Consider the following 26,600-nt stretch of genomic DNA (forward strand, 5'->3'; position numbering starts at 1 on the left):
GTTCTGTGGGACAAGGATCCGACACTTAGGAGTTTAAAGCAACCCACGTATGTATGTTACCTCATGGTCTGTGTGTCTGCGGAGTGGCTGAGCTGTGTGCTTCAGGCTCAGGGTCTCGCACGAGACTGAAGTCGAGCTGCCAGTCGTGGTTGTGGTCTTGGAAGGGGTTTAGGAGTCTGGAGCATCTGTTCACCAGGTAGCTCGCTCAGCTGGCTGTTGGCCTGAGGCCTCAGTCCCTCATCACGTGGGCCTCTCCAGAGGGCTGCCTGAGTCTCCTCACAGCAGGGCAGCCGGCTTCCTCCCAAGGGAGTTACCCAAGAGAACGTGAGAGGGGCCATAGAATGACTTTATGACCTAGGCTCGAAAGCCACATGCACTCGTTTCCCCAGTCTCCTGTTGGGTGTACAATCCAGCCCTATTCAGCACGGGAGGGACGACACAAGGGCACAAAAACCGAGAAGTAGGCCTCACTGGGGGCTGTCTTGGAGGCTGGCTACTGTACTGATCTTAGGACCAGCTGGGAAAGGATTTCAGCTAACTTTCAGGCCACTGCAGTGACTTTTGGAGTAAGAAATAGATAAAGCAATTTTATACTTTTGAGAGACAATAAAGCCTCGTTCCTGAGGCCTCACCAGTAAAGCATCTAGGCCAGAGAACTCAAGAAAATAAAGAGCCATGTGCAGCATTAATGTGCCCTCAGACTTCGCTAACTAGGATGCTTGTATTCACATCACCTCTAACTCAGAAGTGGTGTTCAAAGTATGGACGTCAAGGTTGGTGTAATCCAGTTGAGTTTTTGCAAGTAAGTTGTAGTGCAGGTTAAAATCTTCATGTTACATATCATGAAGACAATTCAAAATTGGTTAACCCACTGTTATCCAATGGAAATACACGGAAAGCTGCACATGTAAGCCACTCATGCAGTTTTACATGTTCTGGAAGAAAGAGGTGAAAGTAATTTTAATCGTACATTTTTTGCCTCAGTATATCTAAAATATTATAATTTCAGTGTGTAGTTGGTATTAAAGAATTTGTTGTGCTAAGTCTGGAATCCAGGGTGAATTTCACACTTATTGTACCTCTTTATTGGATGAGCCACGTTCCAAGTGTTCAGCACACACATGAGACTAGTGGTCACTGAGTTGTGCAATAAAGGCAAATTATTGGAAAAAAATTCCAGCAGTCGATCTCACAACAGGCCAGACCCGATCAAGAGGGCTCCTCAAACCAAGTCACCAAGGCCACATCTCTGTGGCTGAGCCTCTTCCAGTGCTGGCTTAAACCAAAGGCTGCAGCTGTGGCTGCTGAGCCTCCGGGTCTACCCTGTGTTAGCTGGGGCGTCACGAGCCCAGCACCAGCCTCACGGCCTCACGCCAGCCGTGGGGACGTTAAACATCCCTTACAGCTCATGCCGGCAGATGCATTTGGCGTTCATTTTCTCTCAGTGTCCCAGGTTGGGTAACCTGACCGTTCTGGCACTAGTCATTGTGGCTAGTATCACTACCACTGATTGTGTAGGTGTTTGAATTCTGCTCCTGGAATTCAGAAGTGGGCTCAAGCCTCCTGAACCACGTGGTTAAGGTTAGGGATGGAGTTCATTGCCCAGAGGGAAATCAGAACACTTACAGCAAGACATGAGGTGGGGAAGAGGTGACATGGGGTCAGGAGTGAGCACCTGTCCGTAACCCACGTAACAAAGGAGGTGTGTAGGCAGAGGTCGTGAATTCCATCTCTTGGTGTCCTACCATGAAAGAAGAGGCAAGTTGAAGGTCACCGCAGGCTAGGAACATCTGCATAACTCTTGCTGGTGCTGACCCAGTTATTTGTCCAGTAGAAGATCTGGGACCCACTTGTAAGTCACTAATGTGCCAGTGGCCCTCTTGAATCTCTCTGTTGACAGGAGAAGCATCCCGAATTTTCAGTATGATAGAAAATGTCCTCAAAACCATACACACTTCTGTGTGACAAGGAAATAATATGAAATGGACTGTGATCACTAAAGCATTACTCGGGGCTTCAGTGTTAACACAGACTGCTTGCTAGCATCGTATAGCTGTTTCTTTCTTAAAAAGACAGAATACAGAACTCTATTCTTTCCTGATGTCTGTGTAAGGAGTCTTTCTAGGGAGTATTAAATGTGTGTTACTGGATTCGGTGGGTCTTATTTGAATAAAATTCCAGTTCTGCAAGAGGCCACATCAAGTAAAAAGAATTCCTTTAAAAAAAAAAAAAAAGGTTCAGTTTCTACTCCGTGCTGTCTGCACCTATGCGGACAAGATAGGACTTTTTTTAATTAAAAGAAGGCATGTGTTAGGGTGGAGAGAGTGTGAGTGGTATTTTTCTCTTCAGAAGTCTTATGTTGACGTTATAACAGCATCTGAACACGTTTTAAAAGAAAACATGTTTCTAAAAATCACTGACTCACAACCTATTGAAGCAGCTTCCATGGACTCGCAGCCTGACAAGGGAGGTGGTGACACGGAGGCAAAGAAAGACTATTTTTGTTTGCTGAGTCTGTCACCGTGCAGTGTGTCGTCGTCCAGAGCTTGCTTAGGAAGCAGAGTAAACTTACCCAAAGATGCACACAGTAGGAACAGCGTAGAAAGGTCACAGTGGGGAAAGCTAGGTTTCTTCTAACACGGAGGAGATAGACTGTCTTCTTCATTTGTAAGTGACTGTCATTTGTTTGCACTCTAATTTGATAGCTGGTGACATGTGAAATGTTTGTCTCTCAGATAGAGTCTAAGCTCCCAAATCCTCCTTCCCAAAGCAGCTTTTCTCAAATGGAGAGTGAGGGGGCAAAAAAAGTGAGCGAGGAAGAGAGGGAGGGAGGGGGTTTCTATTTCAGCAACAAGGCTAGATTCTCATGCTACTTGTAACTCAAGCAAAACTTTCCCAAGCACAACCGAAATAGCTCCCCTAGAATTTCAGAAGAGGAGAACCAAGCCCAGATGGTCTGGACTGAAAATGTTAAATCTGATGCTATTACTATGGTCAAGTGAGATGACATATTTGCATTTTTCTGATTCTATTTAAAACTGGTCTTTTTAAGAGGTCCAGCGGCTTCAAAGTATCTTCCTACCGTAGCCCTGCCAGTGCATGCAATTTCCACCCTGAGACGTGCAAGTGGGTAAAAAAGTGGAATTTTTAGAAGGGCCTTGATAAATAAGACATGCATCTGTGGAGCAGATAGGACAGCAGCCCCAAAGTACCCAGTTCTGCAGCCGCACGAAGCGTTGAGGGGACGGCAGGGAAGTCCTGAGAGAACGGTGCCGAGTCCCTTTGGCTAGACCCGGAAAGGAGGGAAGTGAACGCTCTCGACTTTCCTAAGCACTGATTTTCTGGTGCCAAAATAACAGCTAAATTACATGTCTCCTCCTTCTCAGTCTACTCTGGGTATTTCCATAATTTATGATGAGCAGCCCTCTGCTGTGACAAAGCCGAGCAGGGTCCTGGTGGTCCTTCCCTTCTGCTCAAGTCAGCACAGTCACACCCGGAATTCCTGAGTTGCCAGGTGCGTTCTCACATCATCTTCTTTGTAGACGGCTAGCTTTTATTCATTTGTTTTGTTTTCTTTTGTTTTGTTTGTTTTTTCTGTGTCTTTCTCAAATCTCAGTTTTTCTTACTCCGTGCCGACCTCTGGGCACTCGAGACAAGGAGTCCATGCTCACTTTCCAGTATCACTCATCTGATTGCCTAAAAGAAGGAGAAGAACCTTCCTGTTCTTCCCCCACTGATGGGTGAGGAGATGTAGATTCAAATTTCTTCATCATTTTTCTTTTTCTGGCAAACTTCCATGAATAAGAACTTTTGTTGGCTCCAGAGACGAAGAGAGAGAGGAAATAAAGTGGCCCTACTGTGGCCGGAAGATGTAGATGAGCTCTGGACGTGGTGTGGCTCTGACCGAGGACAGAGCTGGTCCCTCAGCAGCACTCGCCCCCCGCATGTGTGCTCCATGGGAGACAGCCTCACACGTGGAATGCGCACTAGTTACCCTCCTCTCTGCTTGACTCATAGTTGGTGAATGGCTTTTGGAGCTGTGTGCGGTCTCACCTCCCTTCCTGATCCGCTCTTTATTGATTAAATCAGCAGTCGATGTCTCTGCAGTGATTAGAAAACCAAAGAGAATGACTTCAGATGGTTATAGGTCGCACTAGTAAGCTACTTCTGCAAAATGAAGAAATCTATTATGGGAATTAGCAACAGACCTCCATCAGTTCTGTGTGGCAAGACAGAGGTTTGATGCCAGGAATTAAATATGGAAACTGGATAATATATAGCAGGTGTGATTTACAGTCTGTCTGTCCCTGTCCTTTTTCCCCGGGTGTCCAGCCACACTGTTGCAGAATGTAGACCGCTCACGCCAGGACATGTGAGTCCCCTTAGACTTGGATTTGTTGAAATGTCGCATTGGATCAGGCAGCCTTTTCTGTACGTTAGTTTTTATCAGTTACAGCTAACCCCTCTCTTCCCAGAAGTGACCCCTTCTAGCTGTCAGTAAACACAAAGCATGTTTTCTGTCACCCGGACTCAATGCAGAGACTAAATTCACAACTAAGTGGTGAAGGGTGGATTAGAGGCAAGACCTCGTCCTCGTCACTCTCATCTCTCCGTTTGCCGAACCCTCCTACCTCGTGGACACTCTCAAAGCAAGTGAGAAGGTCAGGGCTCTCCTATCTGTAGTGTGTATTATTAGCTTATAGGGAAGAATTCACACAAAATGAAGATAACTTAATGCAAATCAATATGAGGAGTCTAAAACTTTGTGTAATGTAAATATGTATTTATTAAAAAGAGGTAACAGCAGAGGAAAAAAAAAGAAAGATTGAGCAGGATTACAATTGGAATTTAGCCACATTGCAAGCATGTGAACAATGATTCTTAAAATCATTTTAATTATCCAGGAGTAACTCACAAAGGATTCCAGACACTAATTAAAATTTTTTTTCATGCTGCTACCAGCCCTCCCTTTGGGTTAATCAGAACACAAAGTGGTTAACCCAAATGAGGCTAGGTCTCATCAAAGATTTTTTTTCAATTGTATAGTTGTATTTCTTTAATAGTGCTATTGAGATGTATTTACGTACCATTAAATTCACCTCTGTAAAGTGTGCATTTCAGTTTTTTTAGAATATGTACAGCATTATGCATCCTTCATCATAATCTAATTTTAGAATATTTCTATCATCCCTAAAAGAAACCCTGAACCCCTTAGCATTCACTCCCCCATCTCCATCCCTGCAGCCTCTGGCAAACACTCACCTCTGTTTCTATGCATTGGCCTGTTGTGGACATTTTATGTAAACGGGGTCATGCTGTATGTTTTTTTGGTGGCAGCCTTCTTTCACCTAGCTTAATGTTTTTGCATTTCATCCGTATTGTGGGGAGTACCACCCCTCCATTGCTTCCTCTCGTTGGATGGAATTATTGTTACCCATCGGTTCATTGCTTCTCAGCTCCCAGTGCACCTGTCAATACATGTTCTGTTCTAAACTGTGGAATCCCTGTAAGTACCTCTCCATTGAATATGAGCACCTAGTAAGGTTTTCTCGGTAGAGGTCGCTGGGAGGACATTGCAGGAGGAGGAAGCCCCTCAACTTCCGGGGCAGGTGGGTGGGGAAATCGGAAGTGTGGTGAGCACTTCGGGGGAGCCAGCCCCAGCCATGGACTCGGCACCCAGCAGCCCTGACACCCGGGTCCGGCAATAGTCTTTCTCCAGCCCTCTCAACGCAGAGGCCAGGTCCACACTCAACTTAGCCCTCTGCAGGCTCCCCACGGGGCCCTTCCCTGGGGACACCAGTGCACAGCTTACCCTTACCTGCTGGTTGCTGATCACCTGCTCCTTCATCCACGTTCTGGGTGTGCCCTGCCTCTGCCCAGCCTCTGCCCAGCCCTTGGCTGTTGTAAATAGTGCTGGTATGAACGTTGGGGTGCATGTATCTTTTTGAGTTAACAGTCCCTCTGGATATATGCCCAGCAGTGGGATTGCTGGGTCATATGGTAAGTCTATTTTTAGATTTTTGAGGAATCTCCATCCTGTTTTCCATAACGGCTGCACCAAACTCCATTCCTACCAACAGTGTAGGAGGGCTCCTTTTTCTCCACAGTCTCTCCAGCACTATCGTTCGTGGACTTTTTAGTGATGGCCATTCTGACTGGTGAGAGGTGATACCTCATTGTAGTTTTGATTTGCAATTCTCTGATAATTAGTGATACTGAGCATTTTTTTATGTGCCTATTGGCCATTTGTACGTCTTCATTGGAGAATGGCTTGTTTATGTCTTTCTGTTTGTTTTTGGATTGAGTTGTTTGTTCTTTTCTTATTAAGTTGCTAAACCCTTTTCTACTTTGTCCTTTCTTAGACCCTCTCCCTGAGGCCAAGTGTACCATCTATCATTACCATATATCTTATAGTTAGTTACCTGTTCATCACAGGTTATAATTCTTTACCCCCTTAAGTTATTACTATATGATTTCCATCACCGGTGGGACCCAGCCTACTGCAGTGGTCCATGCATGGTATATACCATGTATTATTTATCCATTTGTCAGGTGATGGGCATTTGGGTCATTTCTGTTTGTTTGGCTGCTAGAAATGATGCCACTGTGAACAATGGTATGCAAGGCTGTAGAGACATGTTTTCATTTCTCTTGGGTAGATACTCAGGAGTTGAATTGCTGGGTGACATGATACGTTTGGATTTAACTTACTGAGAAACTGCCAAACTATTGCTGGTGGGAAGGAAAAATTGTACAGCCACTATTGTCCAAAGTGGCTGCACAATTTTTCCTTCCCACCAGCCATGTATGAGGGCTCTGATTTCTCTGCATTCCCATCAGTGCTTGTTACGGTTTTTCTTTTTGGATTATAGCCGATCTAGTATGCTTTATACTCGAAATGCAGGGCGTTGGCACCAAAAATGAAGTTGAGTAAAACGGTCAGAATTGTGTCCAGTATTCAAGAAGGAAAAGCAGGGCTCTATCTGTTATTTTCTTCATTTCTTAATCAAAAGTCAAGGGGCCGATTTTGGGGGGCTGCAATCCTGGTAGCGTGGCCGTTCCTGTCTGCTGTGGCGCCAAAGATGAGAGCACACTCGTGTTTTCTTCTGGAACCAAAGCAACAGAAATTTTTATTTCAAGAAAGAAGAGAGACTTCAATAAAATGTGAAGAAAATTTTGAGCCAAAAGACAATTTGATTTTGTGTCTTTTTACAGGAGAGTAATTTTTCCTTTCTTCTTTTTTTTTTTTTTTTATAGTAGGTACTTCAAAACTAACTCATCAGTTGGTCCAAAAATGACATTTAATTATTATTTTCTAGGCTACACGTTTGGGCCCAATACAACTTCAAGGAAGGGAGAAATAACTCTATTTCCACTTGGAATTCAGGGAATCTCTTTCTGGCTGAGGTTCAGACTTCCTGTTTTTGCTCGAGGATGGTTGAAATTTGGGCAGTTCAATCAGGTTCAAATTATGTTAGAATAGCATTTGCATTCTAGTTGCAGCTTAAGGCTTTGAATTCCCACCCACTCTTTCTTGGCTTGAACCGCCATCCTCATCAGTCTAAAAAGATTTAAATCTTTTAAACAAGACTAAGATGAAAGAAAGGGTGGGCTGAAAGAGAAAACCTTAGGAACTCTCCTGATGAAGTGAGATTTTTCCTAAGGTGTTCAGATGTCCACCTCCAAGGCCTTCCAGTTTGAGATTCCACTGAGTACAGTGCTCAGTGACCATGATGACTCAGTAAAGGTTGTAGATTAAAAAGAAAAAAAAACATGATGGAAGCTGTTCATTCAAATCTTACTGGATTTCTAACTAGTTTATATATTAGACAGCAAGTCCAGATATAGACACGTGAGGTTTTGTAGTGTTGGAAACTATTTGATGCTCTGATATCTCCTGGTTCATAGCCACTTTGTGATACTGAAATGTGTCAATTTGGGGGGCTGTTTGGGCTTTAATATGTACACATGCCAATAATATTTAAAGTCGTTTGGAATATAATTCTTAGTGAAGTTCATAGCAAGTTAGCATAACTCTACGTTTAGAGACAACTATTGGACTCCAAAAAATGGCATGTTAATGTAACTGATTTGTCACTTCACAAATAGGTCATTTCAATATGATCCTCTGAGATATCTCCATGTACAAGTTGTGTGTGTATATATAACTATAAAAATAAATTAAATATAAAATGTGGGTTTTATTGAAAATATACTGATTGGAAAGTAGTTGTATTTATTCTGATTAGTTACAAACATTTACACGATTTATTTAAAAAACTCTTTGTAGGGATTGCTGTTGTTTGCACAATACCAAAAATTATTGTCTGGATGTTTTGTGATTAGCTTTTTACATAAAACAAGGTAGGGGTTTGGGCAGAGGGTACACTACTACACTGTTTGAGTAGGACTTTGGTTTTATGATACATTAAGAGGAAACGTTTGGTGGATCATTTGTCAGTTCGGTAGGTGTGTATTTTCAATAGTTTTGATTCAGAACAGCATGACCTCAGCATGTTTCCATCTTTTGGAAGGGTGATGAAACAGGTGGGGCTTGGGGACCACAGCTGAGATGCAAACATCCGCCTTTGGAAAGAGCATCTGAAAGCATCATGCTTTTACTCAGTTCGCTGTTTTTTCCAGATCCTGGTGGCCAGGTTGCATCTGACCTTTTTAAAAGCAGAGTGTGAAAGAAGCATATAGTTTGCATGTTTTGTCCTTTGATGCAAACAGCATTGTTATTTTAGAAGAGAGGTTATATCAGCAGCTCTTGAAGAAACGAGAGAGGAGAGTCACGAGGAAGGCGCAGCCTGGGAAACACACGACACGTGTCCTGCACCTTAAAGGGATTCTTGTGTTTGCCTTATAATTCTGTTTCTAGGAGTCTGGCCCTGGTCCACAGTAAAAGATGTGCCACTTTAAAGGCTTAAGTGCAAAGCTCTCCCCTACATAAAAATGTGCAATTGAAAAAAGTCAAGCAAAATATCGACTTAAGTAAATTATGAAAATAACTGTGTGGTTCTATGGATTTTAAAGTCCTGGAGAAATGAAACATTGCAATGACTTGCCCACATTTACCCTTGGACACAGCCTGTGCTGATGTTCAGAGAACATCTTTCCAGGGTTCTTGGTGTGTGGATACCAGGTATGCTGGACAGCGAGAGAGAAATATTTTTTAAGGATCATGCTTTTTAAGTATAGTTATTAAATGCATTTTTAAAAAATTTAACGATAGACAAGGGAGCTGGAGTGATTCTTTTAAAAGAACTGCTGAACTGCAGGTATTTGAAGCTAAAACGTCTAGGGACACAGTGGGAGAGGAAACCTTACAGGTGAGGCGGGGTCAACAGCATGGGTGAATGTGTCTCAGACTCATCTGAAATCGTCTGAAATCTGATATTTGATAATGCCCACCATAGCTTACAAAACGCAGTTATGTTCTTGAATTAAAGCAGAAACTTTGTGTCTTTCTTTGCACACCTCTTCCGTTTCCGATCCTCTACCCTCAGTGTCCTGTCTCAGCTTGGCGTGTCCTCCCCTCCCCGTGAGAAGTTGTCTGGGACAGAGGAGAAGTCAGGCCATTCTCAGGCCCTGTCTCTCACGCTGGAGAAACCAGACCAGAGCTAACTTTCCCAGTTAGAACGAGAGAAATGCAGACTGCCATGATTGGCTGTCCATCAGGTGAAGAGAAGAAAGTCCAAAAATGAGCCAGTCTCACGGCTCTCCCCAAAGGGCTGTTCATGGTATTAGAACAAACAAGAACACTCACTCATGTGTGATTCATGTAATCCTGCAATCAGATCAGTAACTAAGAATCAATTCTGCTGATTGACCTCTGTTCATTCATCTTCACTGATGAGTTCAATATCCATTCATGGCTAACAATTTAGCATAAAAATATTTGGTGAATAAAATGCTTCTTTACCAAGAAAGTTGTATCCTACAGTGAGAATTTTAGAAACATTTCTTTTCTATTTTAAAGTTATTTATAATAAATTTTTTTTTTAAATAAAGTGAGGATCTTACTGGAAGAGTAACTTTCATGAAAAGTTTTGCAAACAAATGGGATATAAATAGGAAAGTTGAAAGTTAGCACCAGGTGATTCTCCTTCCATTTATACATAGTGAAGCTAAAGAACAAAAAGCTGAGTGGATACATTTACTTTGAAATAAACTTTGCAACTTTATTACAACAGAAAACTGCCCTCCCAAGCCCTAATGCTTGAAACATACCTCGTGCAGCTGAATGCTCCAGTATCCGTGTTCTTTATCAGCTCTGTCACTGCCGTCACGGGCCTCAGCAGAGGGGTGATGTGAATAACGTCACACTTCCTGCCTTAGCTTCCCTGTGATGGTTTGTGAAAGAGACTTCAGTGAATGGTTAGGAATATGAAGAGCTAAACTGAGTGACAGAAGAGCAATTAACCTTCCCCACGATGAGATGCTAAGTATTACTGTCCAAAGGAAAAGGAAGAAAACTGTTTTCCATGGCATCATCTCTTGGTATATTCCAGACCTAACCATGCACAGGAATCCTGAAGACTGCCAGGCTTTTCTTCCAATTAGGGGGAGAGAGAGACAGAGTGAGAGAATGTGAAAATGAAAGGTAGGAACTCTAGACAGAGAAGGGATTAGAGAGATGGAGATGGAGAGAGAAGAGAAGAGGGGCAGGGGAGGCCTCAGTGCTCACACCTCCAGGGACCCAACCCTCAACTCACTATCAAGACAACACCACTCCTACTCGCCAGCTCGTCCCCACCTTGGGTTACCCCTCATTCCTCTAGGACTGCAGTCCATGGACTGTGGTCCCTCAGAGCATTGCCTTTTCCAGAATCTTGAGTTCATTTGGTTCTGCCAGTGTTAGCAGAAGAGGCGTGGCCCCCTACTCCTGAGAGCAGTCCAGGACCACGCCGTCCAGTAGAACTTTCTGCGACGGTGGTGGTGCCCTGTAAGCCTGTGCTGTCCAGTAGAGCAGCCACTAGCCTCCCTGGCTGTTGAGCACTTGACATGTGGCTCGTGTGACACAAGAACTGAACTTCTCATCTTATTTCCTTCTAATTAAGTTGAATGTAAATGGCCGCACGTGGCTAGTGGCCACACTAATGGACAGGACAGCTCCTGTACGTGCTGAAATACTCCGTGGTTAAGGCCCTCCAGGTCGCTCTGTCACTGTGAGGGGAGGATTTAACCTCCTCAGTCTACTTTCTTCAAGAGGGTAATTATTAGAAAGCAAAAAGGTCAAGCACACACATACATAGACACACACACACAAGCACACACACACTCTCTCTCTCCCTCTCTCCCTCTCTCCCTCTCTCCCTCTCTCTCCCTCTCTCTCCCTCTCTCTCCCTCTCTCTCTCTCTCTCTCTCTCTCTCTCTCTCTCTCTCTCTCTCTCTCTCTCTCTCTCTCTCTCTCTCTCTCTGTGTCTCCAAGAATCAACAGCAGTTCTCAAAGGTAGTGCAGTCAAATGGAAATCCATGTGCAGGAAGAGAAACTGTTTCCTAACTGGGGAATAATCTCTTTCCCGCTAAGAAAGTATGATCAGTTCTCTTGAACTTCTTCCACACCAAGCCCCTACTCCCCGTAATGCTTGAAAAACCAGCCCAGCCCCTCGTATTTACAAACAGTAGAGCCACCTTTTTCTCAAACAGAGGCTAAACTCACTAAAATTCCAGAGTTTAGGCACTTATTTCTTTCATTTACAGTGATTCTTTTAGAGGGAAATATTTTGATCACATGAAGCCCAAATCATGAGCTGTTGCTCAGTGGCATAAAAAATATATTAAAGTGGAATAAATGGAAACAAAAGACTTCAAGTATAGAAAAGGAAAAAATAAATCAAGATATTTCCCTTCCTCTGCATGAGGCCCAAATTTCTTGTTTTCTTAGCAATTGTGTTATTTTATCAAGGGATGGTAGAACTTCTTTGAGTACTATGCATATTCAATGTGTAACAAAAATTGAATACCATAAATATGCGTCACATTAAAAAATATTCCACATTTTGTTTATTATAAGATAAACAAGAGGCAAATTTGTTGTTGTTGTTGTTAATGGCCGGACAGTGACATTTTAGGGTTTGCATTCTCTGTCAGAACTACTCAGCCTGCCCCTTTTAGCAGAAAAGCAGCCATAGGCAGCACATGAACAATTGGGTATGGCTGTGTGCCAATAAAACTTTATTTACAAACACCTGCTAGTGAGCCAGGATTTGTCCTGTAAGCAATAGTTTGCTGACTGATGGAGTAGAAGAAAAATTAAAATCTGTACTGTTGATGAGTACTGCCTATCAACCAGGAGAATAAACATAGAAATATCTCAGTAGGCAGGTTGGAACTTGTTACTGTGAGGGGTGGGAAAGAAGGAAGATTTTAAAGTAGGCAAATGACGTTCTCTGAACTTGATCATAGGAAGGAAGCAGTGACTCTGTTGACTGAGTATTTTGTACAGAAAAGCTAAGAAAGGGTAGGACAGAGGCTGTCTTACCAGGACTGGACAACAACTGGTGTTGGAGCTGGACGCCTGGACTTTTATTTCACTCTATTGAGAATCTGCCCACATAATCTTAAAAGCACACAGGGTGCTGTGTCTAGCTCCCTCATTTAAAAGATGAGTGTGGAAAGTATGTCCTTAAAGCACACTCTAAGAAAGATTTCCATTATGGGAATTTTGAGCACATACAAAAACAGACAGAACTGTGTAACAGGCCTCCCTGATCCTATTCCTCAGCCCCCAAACCACTGACCCTTTGTTGGTCCTTCCCATCCACACCTCCATCCTGTGCCCATAACATTATGTTGAAGAAATTTTCAGGCATCGAATCATTTCATGTGTAATTATGTCAGCTGGTATCACACTGAAGATCCAAAGTATATGTCTTTATTTCATTCTTTTTCATGGCTGAATAGTATTCCATCGTGTCTATCTATTCATCTATATCACAACTTCTTTTTTTTAATTTTTTAACATTTTTTATTGATTTATAATCATTTTACATGTGTCAAATTCCAGTGTTCAGCACAATCTTTCAGTCATACATAGACATATACACACTCATTGTCACATTTTTTTCTCTGTGAGCTGCCATAACATTTTGTGTATATTTCCCTGTGCTATACAGTATAATCTTGTTTATCTATTCTACAATTTTGAAATCCCAGTCTATCCCTTCCCACCCTCCGCCCCCCTGGCAACCAGCAACCACAAGTCTGTATTCTCTGTCTGTGAGTCTATTTCTGTCCTGTATTTACGCTTTGTTTTTGTTTGTTTGTTTGTTTGTTTTTGTTTGTTTAGATTCCATATATGAGCGATCTTATATGGTATTTTTCTTTCTCTTTCTGGCTTACTTCACTTAGAATGACATTCTCCAGGAGCATCCATGTTGCTGCAAATGGCATTATGTTGTTGGTTTTTATGGCTGAGTAGTATTCCATTGTATAAATATACCACCTCTTCTTTATCCAGTCACCTGTTGATGGACATTTAGGCTGTTTCCGTGTTTTGGCTATTGTAAATAATGCTGCTGTGAACACTGGGGTGCCATTTGCAGCAACATGGGTGGACCTAGAGATTATCATACTAAGTAAAGTAAGTCAAAAAGAGAAGGACAAATATCATATGATATCACTTATATGTGGAATCTTCAAAAAAAAAAAAAAGATACAAATGAATTTATTTACAAAACAGAAACAGACTCACAGACAAAGAAAGCAAACTTATGGTTACCAAAAGGGAAGGATGAATTAGGAGTTTGGGATTAGGAGATGCAAACTACTATATATAAAACAGATAAACAACAAAGACCTACTGTGTAGCACAGGGAGCTGTTCAATGCCTTGTAATAGATCATAGTGGAAAATAATACGAAAGTGAATATATATATTTATATATATAACAGAATCACTTTGCTGTATACCAGAAACTTAACACAACATTGTAAGTCAACCCTATTCAATAAAAAGTAAATAAGCAAAAAACAAAACACTTCTTTATTTAGGGTCACCCTATATGTCTATACATTTGACTAAAATTTCTCTCTTTATCCCACATATTAAACTAATTAAAACAGATTTTTGTAGGTAGAAGTTAAAGTGGTTTGAAACAGGAAAACAAATTGATTGCTGGAAGTTTGTAGAAATAAATTCCATTTTGTCTTTTTCATTTTTTCCTAAGCTTGATTTCATGCAGTCAGTGAACAGGAGCTGCTTTCGTAGCAGGAAGAAACCTTCAGTATGGTTTACTAATTCTCAGAAAGTGCAGCGGACATTCAACAAAAAAGCAGTATCGTGACTTGTTCCCTCAGGAATTATGACCCCACTCAAATAACAGAAGAGAAAGAAATGTCCTAAGAGTGCAGTCTGAGGAAGTGTTCCTTCCTTCCTTCAACAAGTAAAAATAACCTTGTCTTACGTTTGCATTTTTAGAGGACCGTAGCAAGTGACGTTAGAGTTTCAGGCTCAGGTCCAAGCCAAGTGACTTCCTGTCGTTAGCAGAAAGTAGAATGATTTAAAAATAAAAGGAGTGCACTTTCATTGGCTCCTTTATGTGTGGTTGGATCGCCACTCATCCATGAGTCCGTGCAGTAGATATGAGTTCACTCAGACAAGGAAGGGACGTTTCGACCGGTGCTGGAGCAGGAGGTGTTAATTTTCCTAGAAGTAGAGCTTTAGTCACGGCAGTGGACTCACCGTCGGTGTCAGCGTGTTGATCAGCATCAGCAAAGCAGGCATCCCACTACCAGGCCTGGGGATTTGGGCTGGAGCTAGTTAGATGCGAACTTGACTACTAAAAATACGAAATTATAAAATAATTGAGAAGATCCAAGATACTAAAAAAAAAAAAAAAAAATACTGATGGAATAAGCCACCAAAAGCTTTACTGAAAGGCGAATTTTGTCTTTCTCTCCTTTACTGAGGCATTCAGAATGTGGGCACTGGTGACGCTTGGGGCCGGATAAACCTGCTGTGCTGGGGCTGCCCAGTCCAGTAGAGGATGGTAAGCAGCGTCCTCAGCTGCTACTCCCGAGATGCCAGTAGCATTTCCATTGCCCCGTTTTGACAACAGAAACTTTCTCTGGGTATTGCCACATGCACCCAAGGTGAGGAAGGAGCAAACTCTTCCTTCGTCGAGACAGAACCACAGCTTTTGAGGTGCATAAAGGAGCAGGGGTGTGTTTTATAGGAGAAATTATCCCCAGAGACATCTTGTGTTCAGATATCATAATTTTACCTCATCACCATAGCCTTAAGGTAACTTCTGACCGAAAGGTTTTTCTTTTTCGTCATCAGTTAGATAAGTGATTACAGCCTCTGTCATGTTAACAACAAAGTTAAGTGTCAGAGTGAGGTGTGCAGGCAGGTTTCCTCGCAGAGAAGGCTCTGCTGGTGGGTGAGAGAAGCATCCACTATGGGCAGAGGGAAGCTGGCATCTGAAAGTGCGTTGCTGAGGGAGCTGACTGGCCTTCTGTGTCTCATGGGGCATACGCTGCATTGTGTGGGATGATTTTGTATTAGCAAAGGGAAACCCCCACTCTGAGAGAGCACTGAAGTGAAATCCCTGTTTTGGAAAATACTTCATTTGTTAATGATGTATTAAATCACTGCTTGCTTTGGCAAGACTCACCGAGCAGCTCGGAAGCTGACGGGTGTTGCAAAGCTCAGTGAAGTTTTCAGCAGGCGGCTCTGGTGAACATTCAGTGACCATCAGGGACCATCAGTGATTTCAGAAGGAAATGTACAGGAGGAGGACCCTTCTGTTTGAAATGCTGGAGTCAAAATCCAAAAAGTTCAATACGCCATGGGTAAAACGTGGGTTTAACAATGTTGTTAAGCCCATGGCTTAATGTCGTTGTGTGACCCATTTTGCCACGCAGTTTACAGCTGACATCGTGGGTGTGCAGCTGTCCTGGCTTGTTGGCTGAGAATTTGCTTTTCCTTCTGATGGAGTGATCTGCAAAGGGGTACCTGTCCCATGGTCACAGGAGACCTTCTGAAACTTGTGTAAACTGCCGTAGACAGGGTGGTTCTTGCACTGAGGCCCCGGGCTTGGTGGACACACAATAAAGTGGAAGGACGTACGCAAGGGAGCGACAGCCAGTCCAGTCAAGGGTTCCTCTTGTAGATGAGGCCAGTGAGACTCACAGAGGTGAGAGGACACCCCCAGGATACTTCAGTGAGGTCGAAACATCCTTACGTCACTCTCCTTAAATCAATTTTGTATCGAAATTGCTTAAACCAGTTGGTAGTTCTGGGCAGGAGAATGTGTCGCCAGAACTTCAGATTGGCTCCTCAATCTGTTTTCAAACCAGAAATAAAATAATTAGCAGTAAGTCCATTGTTCAGGGCACTGAGTTTTAATCAGATGACTGTGCATAACTGTACACACTTCAAATGTCCTTTTCAGCCTTTACTCTCAGTCCCACACTCGTTGCCCTTGGCCATTCTCTCATTGTCTGTGGACACCGTTCTTTAGATAAACTTAGAGCCTCTTAGAATTGTGAAATCATGTAATTCATGTAATGTAAAGAAAGTTGCTTGAAACTCTGCTGTGACCCATGCCAAAGAAAACATGGGAAATACATTTCTTTCTCAAATTCCTGGTGACAGTTCAACATCTTAGCTCCTGCCGGTGAGTACAGGCCATACCTAGTCACAGAGGAGGAAAGATGAAAAGACTTTGCAGAATGTGAAGTAGAGGTTGAAGGTCTCATGAAGGCACCTTGCCCCCTCCATCTCAGCCGTGCAGGTTGTATTACTAGAGATCTGAGGACCAGGAAGGAGGAGGGGAGGCAGTTATGGAAACTAGAACCTGGGACAGGAAGTTAAGATGGCAGGTGTGTTTGCTGTTGGACATGGGCCAGCCCTTCGGGGAAGGGCTGTGTCCCTCCTGCCGGGGATGAATAGGCGGGAGGTGTTTAATCTGCTCCTCATGAGAACCAGCTCCAGGGAGATACACGCTGGAGTCTGTGGGCCACCGTTCTGGGGGGACCACATGGGTGGGATTTGTGTGGTTTGTCTACTGAGGTTCCCTCCTTGCTGGTCTGTGTCTCGCTGGCTGTTCACTCGTGGCACAGATACTGACTGAGAGCCTGGGAAGGGCATGGCCCTGTTCACCATGCTCCCCAGCAAGTCCGGGGTTCTAGATACTTCATTGTGGGGGCAGAAACGGACAAATGAAGATGTGGTGTATCTGGTAGTGAGGAGAGCTGTAGAAATAGAAGCAGGCTGGTTAGAGGGTCCTGAAGGTTAGGGAAGTGGGGGCTGAGCGATGTGAAGTTTTCCAGGAAGTAGGCAAGTCAGGATGGTGGCGAGAACAAGGTGGGGTGTGGAGGGCCAGACCGGGCGGGGCTGGGGGCTCCTCTGTTCCCACTGAACTAGCTAGAAGTCACTGGGAGGATCTGAGCAGAGAGGGAATAAGATCTGACTTACATTTTAATAGGTTTACTCTGACCTCAGGGCAGGGGGGTAGACTGCGTGAGGTGAGGGTGGAACAGTCCAGGTGAAACATACAGACGGCCCCGACCCACCTCGCCAGGAAACCCTTCCCAGGCCGTAGGGATTGCTGTTAAATCCAGAAAAATAAAATCCATGCAGATGAAGTTGAAAGCAGGGACTCAAGCTTCTTTTAGCATACCGCGAACACCGAGACACAAAAGCCCACTATTCCTGGGGATGTATGTTTTGGCTGGATCTCCTCTTGCACAAAATACACACACACACACGTGCACGCAGACACATGCTAGCTGAAACATAACCTCTGTTCCTTTATACTATATAGTTTAAATATAAACTCTCGAAAAGTTTTAATGTCAACCGTGGAATTCAGTGTGTCTACAAGGATCTTGCATTCCACCTTTTGAACCCATTTAATTCTTTATTAACTATTATAATTCTTGAGTGCCTTTTCATCCTTCCACAATACATGTAATGTCTCTCTTTTTACTGGTAGGTCCTGGAGACGAAGGTGCTGGCTGACGATTTATGAAAAGTGACATCTTAGAGTGGACACCACCTCTAACCGGAGCCACTTTTGGGGCGGAACCGTGCTTAGAAGAGTGAAAGGTGGGTGATGTGGGTCTAGAAATATTGTCCTGATTGCACTCGAGGGAGGCCGCTCTCCCAGTCTGTTGTCACCCCCCAGGTCCTCTGTCCTAGCTGACAGTCCCTCTTCCCACACATAATCGGACCCTGGATGACTGCCACGGTGCTGGGTTGTGATTCTGGCCAGAGGGGTTTAGCTTCACAGCTTTCAATCAGAATATGGACAGTAAAGCCTGTTTCTGGCAAAACAGTTGAAGGGAGGTTAAAAAGAATTGTCACCTGTAACTAGGAAGAGCATGACGGTCGTTCTGCTCATGAATGAGGGGAAAGGCGTGGCCTTTACAGCCTGATGTCTGAGACCGGATTTGCCGGCCTTGTGCCCAGGGTGAGACAGTCAACCTCTTGGAAGCTGGGTTGTTCTGTGTCTGAGGCAGATAACATGAGGACCCGTGTCACAGGCCTTTTGAGGTGTACGTGATTGATGCCCAGCATTTAGCATGGCTTACGTGCCGTGTGCCCCTATCAACAGGGACCACGCGCTATTTTCCCGAGGCAGTGCCAGCCTTTTTAGCTGAGGACCCATTTTGTGAGTTCTTCAGACAAGCCTCCAAAGCAGAGAAGGTTGTGTAGACTCTCGCACGTTGGTATTACTAGGTAACCGCAAGCGTATCTCCACTTCTGAGTCAGTCGGTCCGTTAACCGTGATTGGAAAACAGAAGTTTTTCTAAGAGAAAATGAGTTAACTAGGCCATATGAATACCAACGTGGTCCTGTCTGTCACTGCAGATACACTACAGTGGAGGGTTCTTGTTCAAAGAATGCTGCCAATCCTGGTTAGCACGCGGGGCGGCGGCTCCGACCCCTCACTGCACACCAGACCCATGTAGAGGCTCTGCTGACGGGGAGAGCCGGGCCCCACCCCGAATTCCTGATTCCGTAGGTCAGTCTCCATGGGGCACAATAATTTCCATTTGCGGAAGGTCCCCAGGTGATACTGGTGCTGCATTTTGAGAATCACTGATCTAGAGAGTTGTTTTTAGTCCTGTGAGTGCAGTGTCAGTATTTGTTGTTCAGAACCACATTCAATCAAATACCAAAAAAAAAAAAAAAGAAAAAGAAAAAGAAAGAAAGGTTGTGGCTGTTTAAGCCGTACCCCTGCGTTCATTCTGTTGTCTGCATTTCCTAGCATGCGCAAGGAAAGAAATTGAAAGGTTTGCTTGACACCCAGTGAGTCCACCCCGTCCCGCCAGGGGCATCAGTCGTGAAGGGAACACAGACTTTGACACCAGTAGCCCTCAAGGCCCAGGACGCGGGATCTCTGAATTGTGCCCCTTCCTTCTCGTGCAGAAGTGGAGGAAGTGTCTGTTTGGAAGGCTGCGGTTTTTCCCTCTCTGCAAACCTATTAGAAATAATGAGGTAACCAGGCCCGTTTCCTTTCAAGGTGATTTATCTGCCTCAGTAAATGAGAGGGAAAAACCCATTGTCTGTTGAAGTATTTGATGTTCCTTATTGGAGAGATGGCTTTAAAATTCCTTGAGGCATTCGCCGAGCCAGGGGAGCTTTACACGCCTCTGCTGTCTGGTAAGAGGCCCTCATCACTAGATGACCTTCTTCATGAGGGCGTTGACTGTGACCAAGTCCTCTGCTGACAGACACAGACGCATTACCTAATTTGCTAACAACAGTTTAGGAATTGGAACATAACAGAGGATGCAGTTAAACCGAGCCCGGGGGCGACTTGATCTTGTATTCTTTATTTTCAGTTTCACACACAGCCTGGGGCCGCATGAGAACAAATTATTAGGGAATCGTCCTAATTTAAACTTCCTGGTGACCTCATCTGGGTTTGATTTTCCGTCCATGTTCTAGCAAATGCTGCTGCTTTAAGCTCTTGTAATTCTACTTGGTGAGACGGCTGTCATTGGACGCCTGTACTGAGAACTTGGGACTGAAGCATGTTTGGGAGAGCAGGGCTGCAGGTCTCTTAAGGATGTGGCATTTCAGCCGTGTGTGTGAGAGGAAAACCTGCTCCTCCTGGGGACCGTGGCTTGCGCACCTGGTTGTACTGATGCTGGGGTCGGGGTCGGGGGTGGGAGGGTGCGTGTCTGTGTTGACTGACTTCAGAGGTGCCTGTGGGCGTTAGGGCAAGTTGAATGGCAGGTCCCAGGCTGGTAAAATTAGGGGCAATTGATAAAACCCTCTCAGGCCGTTTTAATCCTATTAGAAAAGTGCTCTTTGTCTCTTCCCTCACACAACCTTACGAAAGATACACCACTTTTTTAGATGTTTTCATTTGGTAACTACGTTTTTCTCCTGGAATTCCACCCAGTTTGAAGTCTCAATGCCTCCATGAGTGATTTTCCCCTCAACTCACATGCATCAGTCTCTTTTTTGCTGTCTCTCCCCCTCCCCTTTTGTCCTGACCACAACCATTAGTCTTGGATTAAATATTTAAACATTACTTTAAATTCTTTTCATGCTTGCCCTTGACACAATTGTACATGTCTGGGGGAAAACGTCTCTAGTGCAGTTTAAAAGAAGAATCTCCTAAAATGGTTAACACAGAAGGAAAAGTCATAATATATTATGGATTAAAAAGAAACCTGGAAACATTGTAGCACACACGTTGTAAGAAAGTTCAAAATGGTAAAAAGATGGAAACTGAAAAGTCAAGATGCTTCCCTCTCCGTGTCTCTCTCCTGCCTGTCCCCTGAAATGTGGACTGTTGTTGAGAGTATTTTTACTTCAGATGTTTTGCTCACCCTCCTTCCTTGTCTTTAGCGATTCCTTCTGTTTCATAGCTGGAAAATCACACCATTTTATGGTTACGTCCTCATGTATTATTTAACCATGACATTTCTGTTGTTTCCAGTGTTCAGCTCTTAGAACCAGCATAGCATTGGGAATCCCAGAATAGACTTGGATGGGAAATTCTGTAAAATAAGTAAGAAATGGAATAGTGTATTCCAAGAATTTAACAAATTCTGATTACTGATTGCTGTTTATTTTTTTCCCCACAAAACACCTAATAGTTGAAACAATTACAATCTTTTGATTGAAAAATGCTCTTTCCATCTCCTCTGACTGCCTTCATTTAGAATGACGATCTCCAGGTCCATCCGTGTTGCAGCAGATGGCATTATTTTATTCTTTATTGCTCAGTAGTATTCCATTGTATAATATACCACAACTTCTTTATCCAGTCATCTGTCAGTGCACACTTAGGTTTCTTCCATGTCTTAACTATTGTAAATAGTGCTGCTGTGAACATTGGGGTGCATGTATCTTTTTGAATTAGAGTTTTCCCCAGATATATACCTAGCAGTAGGATTGCTGGGTCATATGGCAAGTCTATTCCTAGTCTTTTGAGGAATCTCCATACTATTTTCCACAGTGGCTGCACCAAACTGCATTCCCACCAGCAGTGTAGGAGGGTTCCCTTTTCTCCACAGCCTCTCCAGCATTTGTCATTTATGGATTTCTGAAAGATGGCCATTCTGACTGGTGTGAGGCGATACCTCAGTGTAGTTTGGATTTGCATTTCTCTAGTAATTAGTGATGTTTAGTGTCTTTTCATGTGCCTGTTGACCTTGATATGTCTTCTTTGGAGAAATGTCTGTTTAGGTCTTCTGACCATTTGAGGAGAGGGAGTTGTTCGTTTTTTTGCTATTGAGTTGTATGAGCTGTTTGTGTATTTTGAAAATTAAGCCCTTGTTGGTTGCATTGTTTGCACATGTTTTCTCCCAGACCATAGGTTGTCTTTTCATTTTGTTTTTGGTTTCCTTTGCTGTAAAAGCTTATAAATTTCATCAGGTGCCATTTGTTTATTTTTGCTTTCATTTTTATCGCCTTGGGAGACTGACCTGAGAAAACACTGGTACAATTTATGTCCAAAAATGTTTTCTCTATGTTCTCATCTAGGAGCTTTATGGTATCCTGTCTTCTATTTAAATCTTTAAGCCATATGCAGTTTATTTGTATCGTGTGAGGAAGTGTTCTGACTTCATTGATTTATATGCGGCTGTCCAGCTTTCCCAACACCACTGCTGAAGAGAGTGTCTTTTCTCCATCGTATATTCTTGCCTCCTTTGTATAAGATTAATTGACCATAGGTCTGCAGGTTTATTTCTGGACTCCCTGTTCTGTTCCATTGATCCATATGTCTGTTTTGGTGCCAGTACCACACTGCTTTGATTACTGTAACTCTGTAGGATTGTCTGAAGTCTGGGAGGTTATGTCTCCAGCTTTGTTGTTCTTCCTCAGGATTACTTTAGCAATTCTGGGCCTTTTATGGTTTCACAAAAATTTTGGGATTACTTGTTCTGGTTCTGTGTTAATGTGATGGAGATAATTGAGGGTGATCACATTAAATTTGTAGATTTATTTGGGTAGTATGGCCATTTTAATAATATGCTTCCATTCCATGAACATGAGATATCTTTCCATTTCTTTGAGTCATCTTCAGTTTCCTTTATCACTGTTTTATAGTTCTCAGCATATATTGTCTTTCACCTCCTTGGTTAGGTTTATTCCTAGTATTTTATTATTTTTTTTTTTTGATGTGATTTTAAAAGAGATTGTTTTTTAACTTTCATTTTCTAATATTTCACTGTCATTGTAAAGAAATGCAACAGATTTCTGCTTGTTAATCTTGTATCCTGCTACCTTGCTGAATTGGTTTATCAGTTCTAGGAATTTTTGTGTGGAGTCTTTAGAATTTTCTATATATAGTATCATGCCGTCTGTATATAATGACAACTGTACCTCTTATCTTCCAATTTGGATCTCTTCTACTTTATTTTCCTCTTGTCTGATTTCTGTGCCTAGGGCTTCTAATACTATGTTGAATAGAAGTGGTGACAGAGAGCATCCTTGTCTTGTTTCTGAATTTAGCAGGAAGCCTTTCAGCTCTTCACCATTGAGTATTATGTTGGCTGTGGCTTTGTCATACATAGCTTTTATTATGTTGAGACATATTCCCTCTGTACCCATTTTGGTGAGAATTTTGATCATGAATGGATGTTACATTTTATCAAAGGCTTTCTCTGCATCTATTGAAATAACTGTGTGGTTTTTGACTTTTTTTGTTGTTGATGTAGAACATCACATTGATTGATTTGCATATGTTGAACCATCCTTGTGACCCTGGGATGAATCTCACTTGATTATGGTGTATGATCTTTTTTATGTATTGTTGGATTGATTGATATATATATATATATATAGATATATAGATATAGATATAGATATACATATATATATATATTTTTTTTTTTTTGTAGTGTCTTTGGTTTTGGTATCAGAGTGATGGTGGCATAGAATGGCTTTGGGGGTGTTCCCTCCTCTTCATTTTTTGGGAAAAGTTTGAGAAGGATTGGTATAAGTTCTTCTTTTACATGTTTTGTAGAATTCCTCAGTGAAGCCATTTAATTCTGGACTTTTGTTTGCAGGGAGTTTTTATTATTATTATTATTACAGATTCTGTTTCAGCACTAGTGATCAGTCTGTTCAGATTATCTTCTTGATTCAGTCTTGATGGACTGTATGTTTCTCAAAACTTGTCTGCTTCTTCTAGGTTGTCCAATTTGTTGGTATATAATTGTTCACAGTATTCTCTTACGGTTTTTTGTATTTCCATGGTATCAGTTGTTATTTCTCCTCTTTCACTTCTTATTTTGTTTATTTGGGTCCTCTCTTTCCCTCTTGGTGAACCTGGCCAGAGGTTTGTGGATGTTGTTTACCCTTTCAGAGGACCAGCTCTTGGTTCTATTGATTTTTTTTTTCTATTGTTTTTTAATCTCTGTTTTATTTATTTCCTTTCTGATCTTTATTATTTTTTCCTTCTGCTGACTTTAGATTTTGCTGTTATTCTTTTTTCTAATGCTTTTAGGCAATAGGTTAGGTTGTTCATTTGAGACCTGGTTTTTGAGGAAGACCTGTATCACTGTGAATTTCCCTCTTAGGACTGCTTTTCCTACACTGCATCCTGTAGATTTTGTGTGGCTGTGTTTTTATTGTCGTTTGTCTGAAAGTATTTTTTAATTTCCTCTTTGTTTTCATTGATGATCCATTGGTTTCTTAGTAGCATGTTGTTCAGTTTCCATGTAACTTTTTTTTTTTTTCCCCCACTTAACTTTCTGTGAATGGATTTCTAGTTTCATGCCATTGTGGTCAGAAAAGATGCTTGAAATAATTTTATCCTCTTAAAATTTTTGAAGTTTGTTTTATGACTGAATATGTGGTCAAGCCTAGAGAATGTTTCCTGTGCACTTGAAAACAGTGTGTATTCTGGGTTTTTTAGATGAAATATCCTGAAAATGTTAATTAAATCTAACCATTCTGTTAGATTATTTAGAATCTTTGTTGTCTTATTTTTTGTCTGGAAGATCTGTCCATTGATGTGAGTAGGGTGTTAAAAGTCTCCTGCTATTATCACATTTCTGTCAGTGTCTGCCTTTATGTCTGTTTGTATTTGCTTTATGGATTTACATGCTCCTTTATGGGGTGCATATATGTTAGCAAGTGTAATATCCTCTTCTTACATTGATCTTTTTATCATTTACTTAGTGTCCTTCTTTATCTTTCTTTATGGCCTTTGTTTTAAAGTCTATTTTGTCAGATAAGAATATTGCTACCCCTACTTTCTTGTCATTTCCATCTTCGTGAAGTATTTTTTTCCATTTCTTCACTTTCAATATGTGTGCGTCCTTTGCCCTGAAGTGAGTCTCTTGAAGGCAGCATATTGTGGGCTCTTGTTTTGTTATCCAATCTGCCACTCTGTCTTTTGATTGGAGCATTTAGTCCATTGACATTTAAGGTAATTATTGATAGATAGGTATTTATTGCCATTTTAAACCTTGGTTTCCAGATGATTTTGTATTTCTTCTTTGTTCCTTTCTTTTTCTGTCCATTCTTCCTTTTGTGGTTTGTTGATTTTCTTTTCTACTATGGTTGTATTCTCTTCTTTTTGGTTTTTGTGAATCTGTTGTATGTTGTGATTTGTGGTTACCCTCTTTTTCAGGTGTGTTAACCAATTACTATATCTCTTTGCTTTAGACTGGTGGTCATTATAGACTCAAACACATTCTGAAAAAAAAAAAAACATTTTCTTACTCTTCTCCCCCACATTTTATGATTTTGATATCCTCTTATATCTTGATGTTTATCCTTTTACTTCATTGTAGTCACCACTGCTTTCCCCAAAATTTTTGGTTTTTTTTAATCTGTATACTGGATTACTACTTTCCACTTGTGATTTTCTCTTTTTTATAGATTCTTACATCTTTGCTGTTTAGAGAAGACCTTTCAATATTTCTTTTGGAAGAAGCTTAGTATTGCTGTATTCTTTTAGTTTTTGCTTGTCTGAGAAATTCTTTATTTCTCCTTCGATTGTAAATAATAATCTTGCTGGGTAGAGAATCTTAGGTTGCAGGACTTTCTCTTTCAGGACTTTAATATCTCGTGCTACTCCCTTCTGGCCTGCAGTGTTTCTGTAAAGAAATCAACTGATAGCTTCAAGGAGGTTCCCTTGTAATGAACGCTTTGTTTTTCTCTTGCTGCCTTTAGAATCCTCTCTATCTTTACCTTTTGTCATTTTAATTAAATGTCTTGGTGTAGGTCTGTTTGGGTTCATCTTGTTTGAGACCCTCCATGCTTCCTTTATCTGGATACCTCTTTCCTTCTTCAGGTTTGGGAACTTTTCAGGCATAATTTCCTCCAATACATTTTCAGTCCTCTTACCTCTTTCTTCTCCTTCTGGGACCCCTATTATGCATAGACTGGGGCACTTTATATTATCCTGTAGATCTCGTATAGTGCTTTCTTTATTTTCATCGGTCTTTCTGTCTGTTGTTCTGATTGGGTGATTTCCGTTATTTTATCTTGCAGATCACTTTTTTGTTCTTCTGCATAATTCAGTTTGCTGTTTATTGCCTTTAACTGAGTCTTTATCTGGGCAAATGAGTTTTCTAATTTTAATTGGCTCCTCTTTATAGTTTCTATTTCCTTTTGATAGTAATCTTCATTTCTACAATAAGCTTTCTGAATTCCTTCAGTATTTTCATTATCTCCTTTTTGAATTTGGGAAATGGTAAACTGGAGATGGCTTTCATTGTTTGTTCTTTCAGGAGAATTCTCTTGGTCTTTTATCTAGGAGTCTTTCCTCTACTTCTTCATTTTACTTATAGTTCTCAGACTTTATGAGTTTAGGAGAAACAGTTATCTACTCTCGTCTTGAAGGGCTATTTTTATGTGAATGTCCCCCTGCATAGGCTCCGTGAGTCTAGTATTTTTGGTGTAAGGGCTGTTTGTAGCGCGGGAGCCTGCCACACCTCTCCTCTTTGTGTGCTGGCTGTTATCCCCTTGGTAGGAGGTGTGGTTGGTGTTGCGGTGACCAGAGCCCACACTGGACGTTGAGTGGAGCCACCTCTGTGCTCTGTGGTTGTCATAGCCCTGTCGGGCGCTGGGTCTGCTCTCCTGTTGTTGGAGTAGAGGCCCCCAGATCCGTTTCTGAACCGTGGTGGGAACTGGACAGGACTGGGGTGCTCGCACTTGGAGAGGAG

General features: G+C 42.1%; 1 long non-coding RNA gene across 10 annotated transcripts in view; it reads left to right on the forward strand.

The window, feature by feature from the left end:
• LOC105075977 (uncharacterized) overlaps positions 1-26,600 on the forward strand; it is a 482,457-nt gene that overhangs the window by 284,346 nt on the left and 171,511 nt on the right. For all 10 annotated transcript variants that reach the window (XR_012504620.1, XR_012504616.1, XR_012504618.1 and 7 more), the window contains one exon: positions 17,948-18,060. This is a non-coding gene — a long non-coding RNA (uncharacterized LOC105075977). The remainder of the gene's footprint in view (positions 1-17,947; positions 18,061-26,600) is intronic.

This window comes from Camelus bactrianus, chromosome X (assembly GCF_048773025.1).
Source record: "Camelus bactrianus isolate YW-2024 breed Bactrian camel chromosome X, ASM4877302v1, whole genome shotgun sequence".
Classification (NCBI taxonomy): domain Eukaryota; kingdom Metazoa; phylum Chordata; class Mammalia; order Artiodactyla; family Camelidae; genus Camelus; species Camelus bactrianus.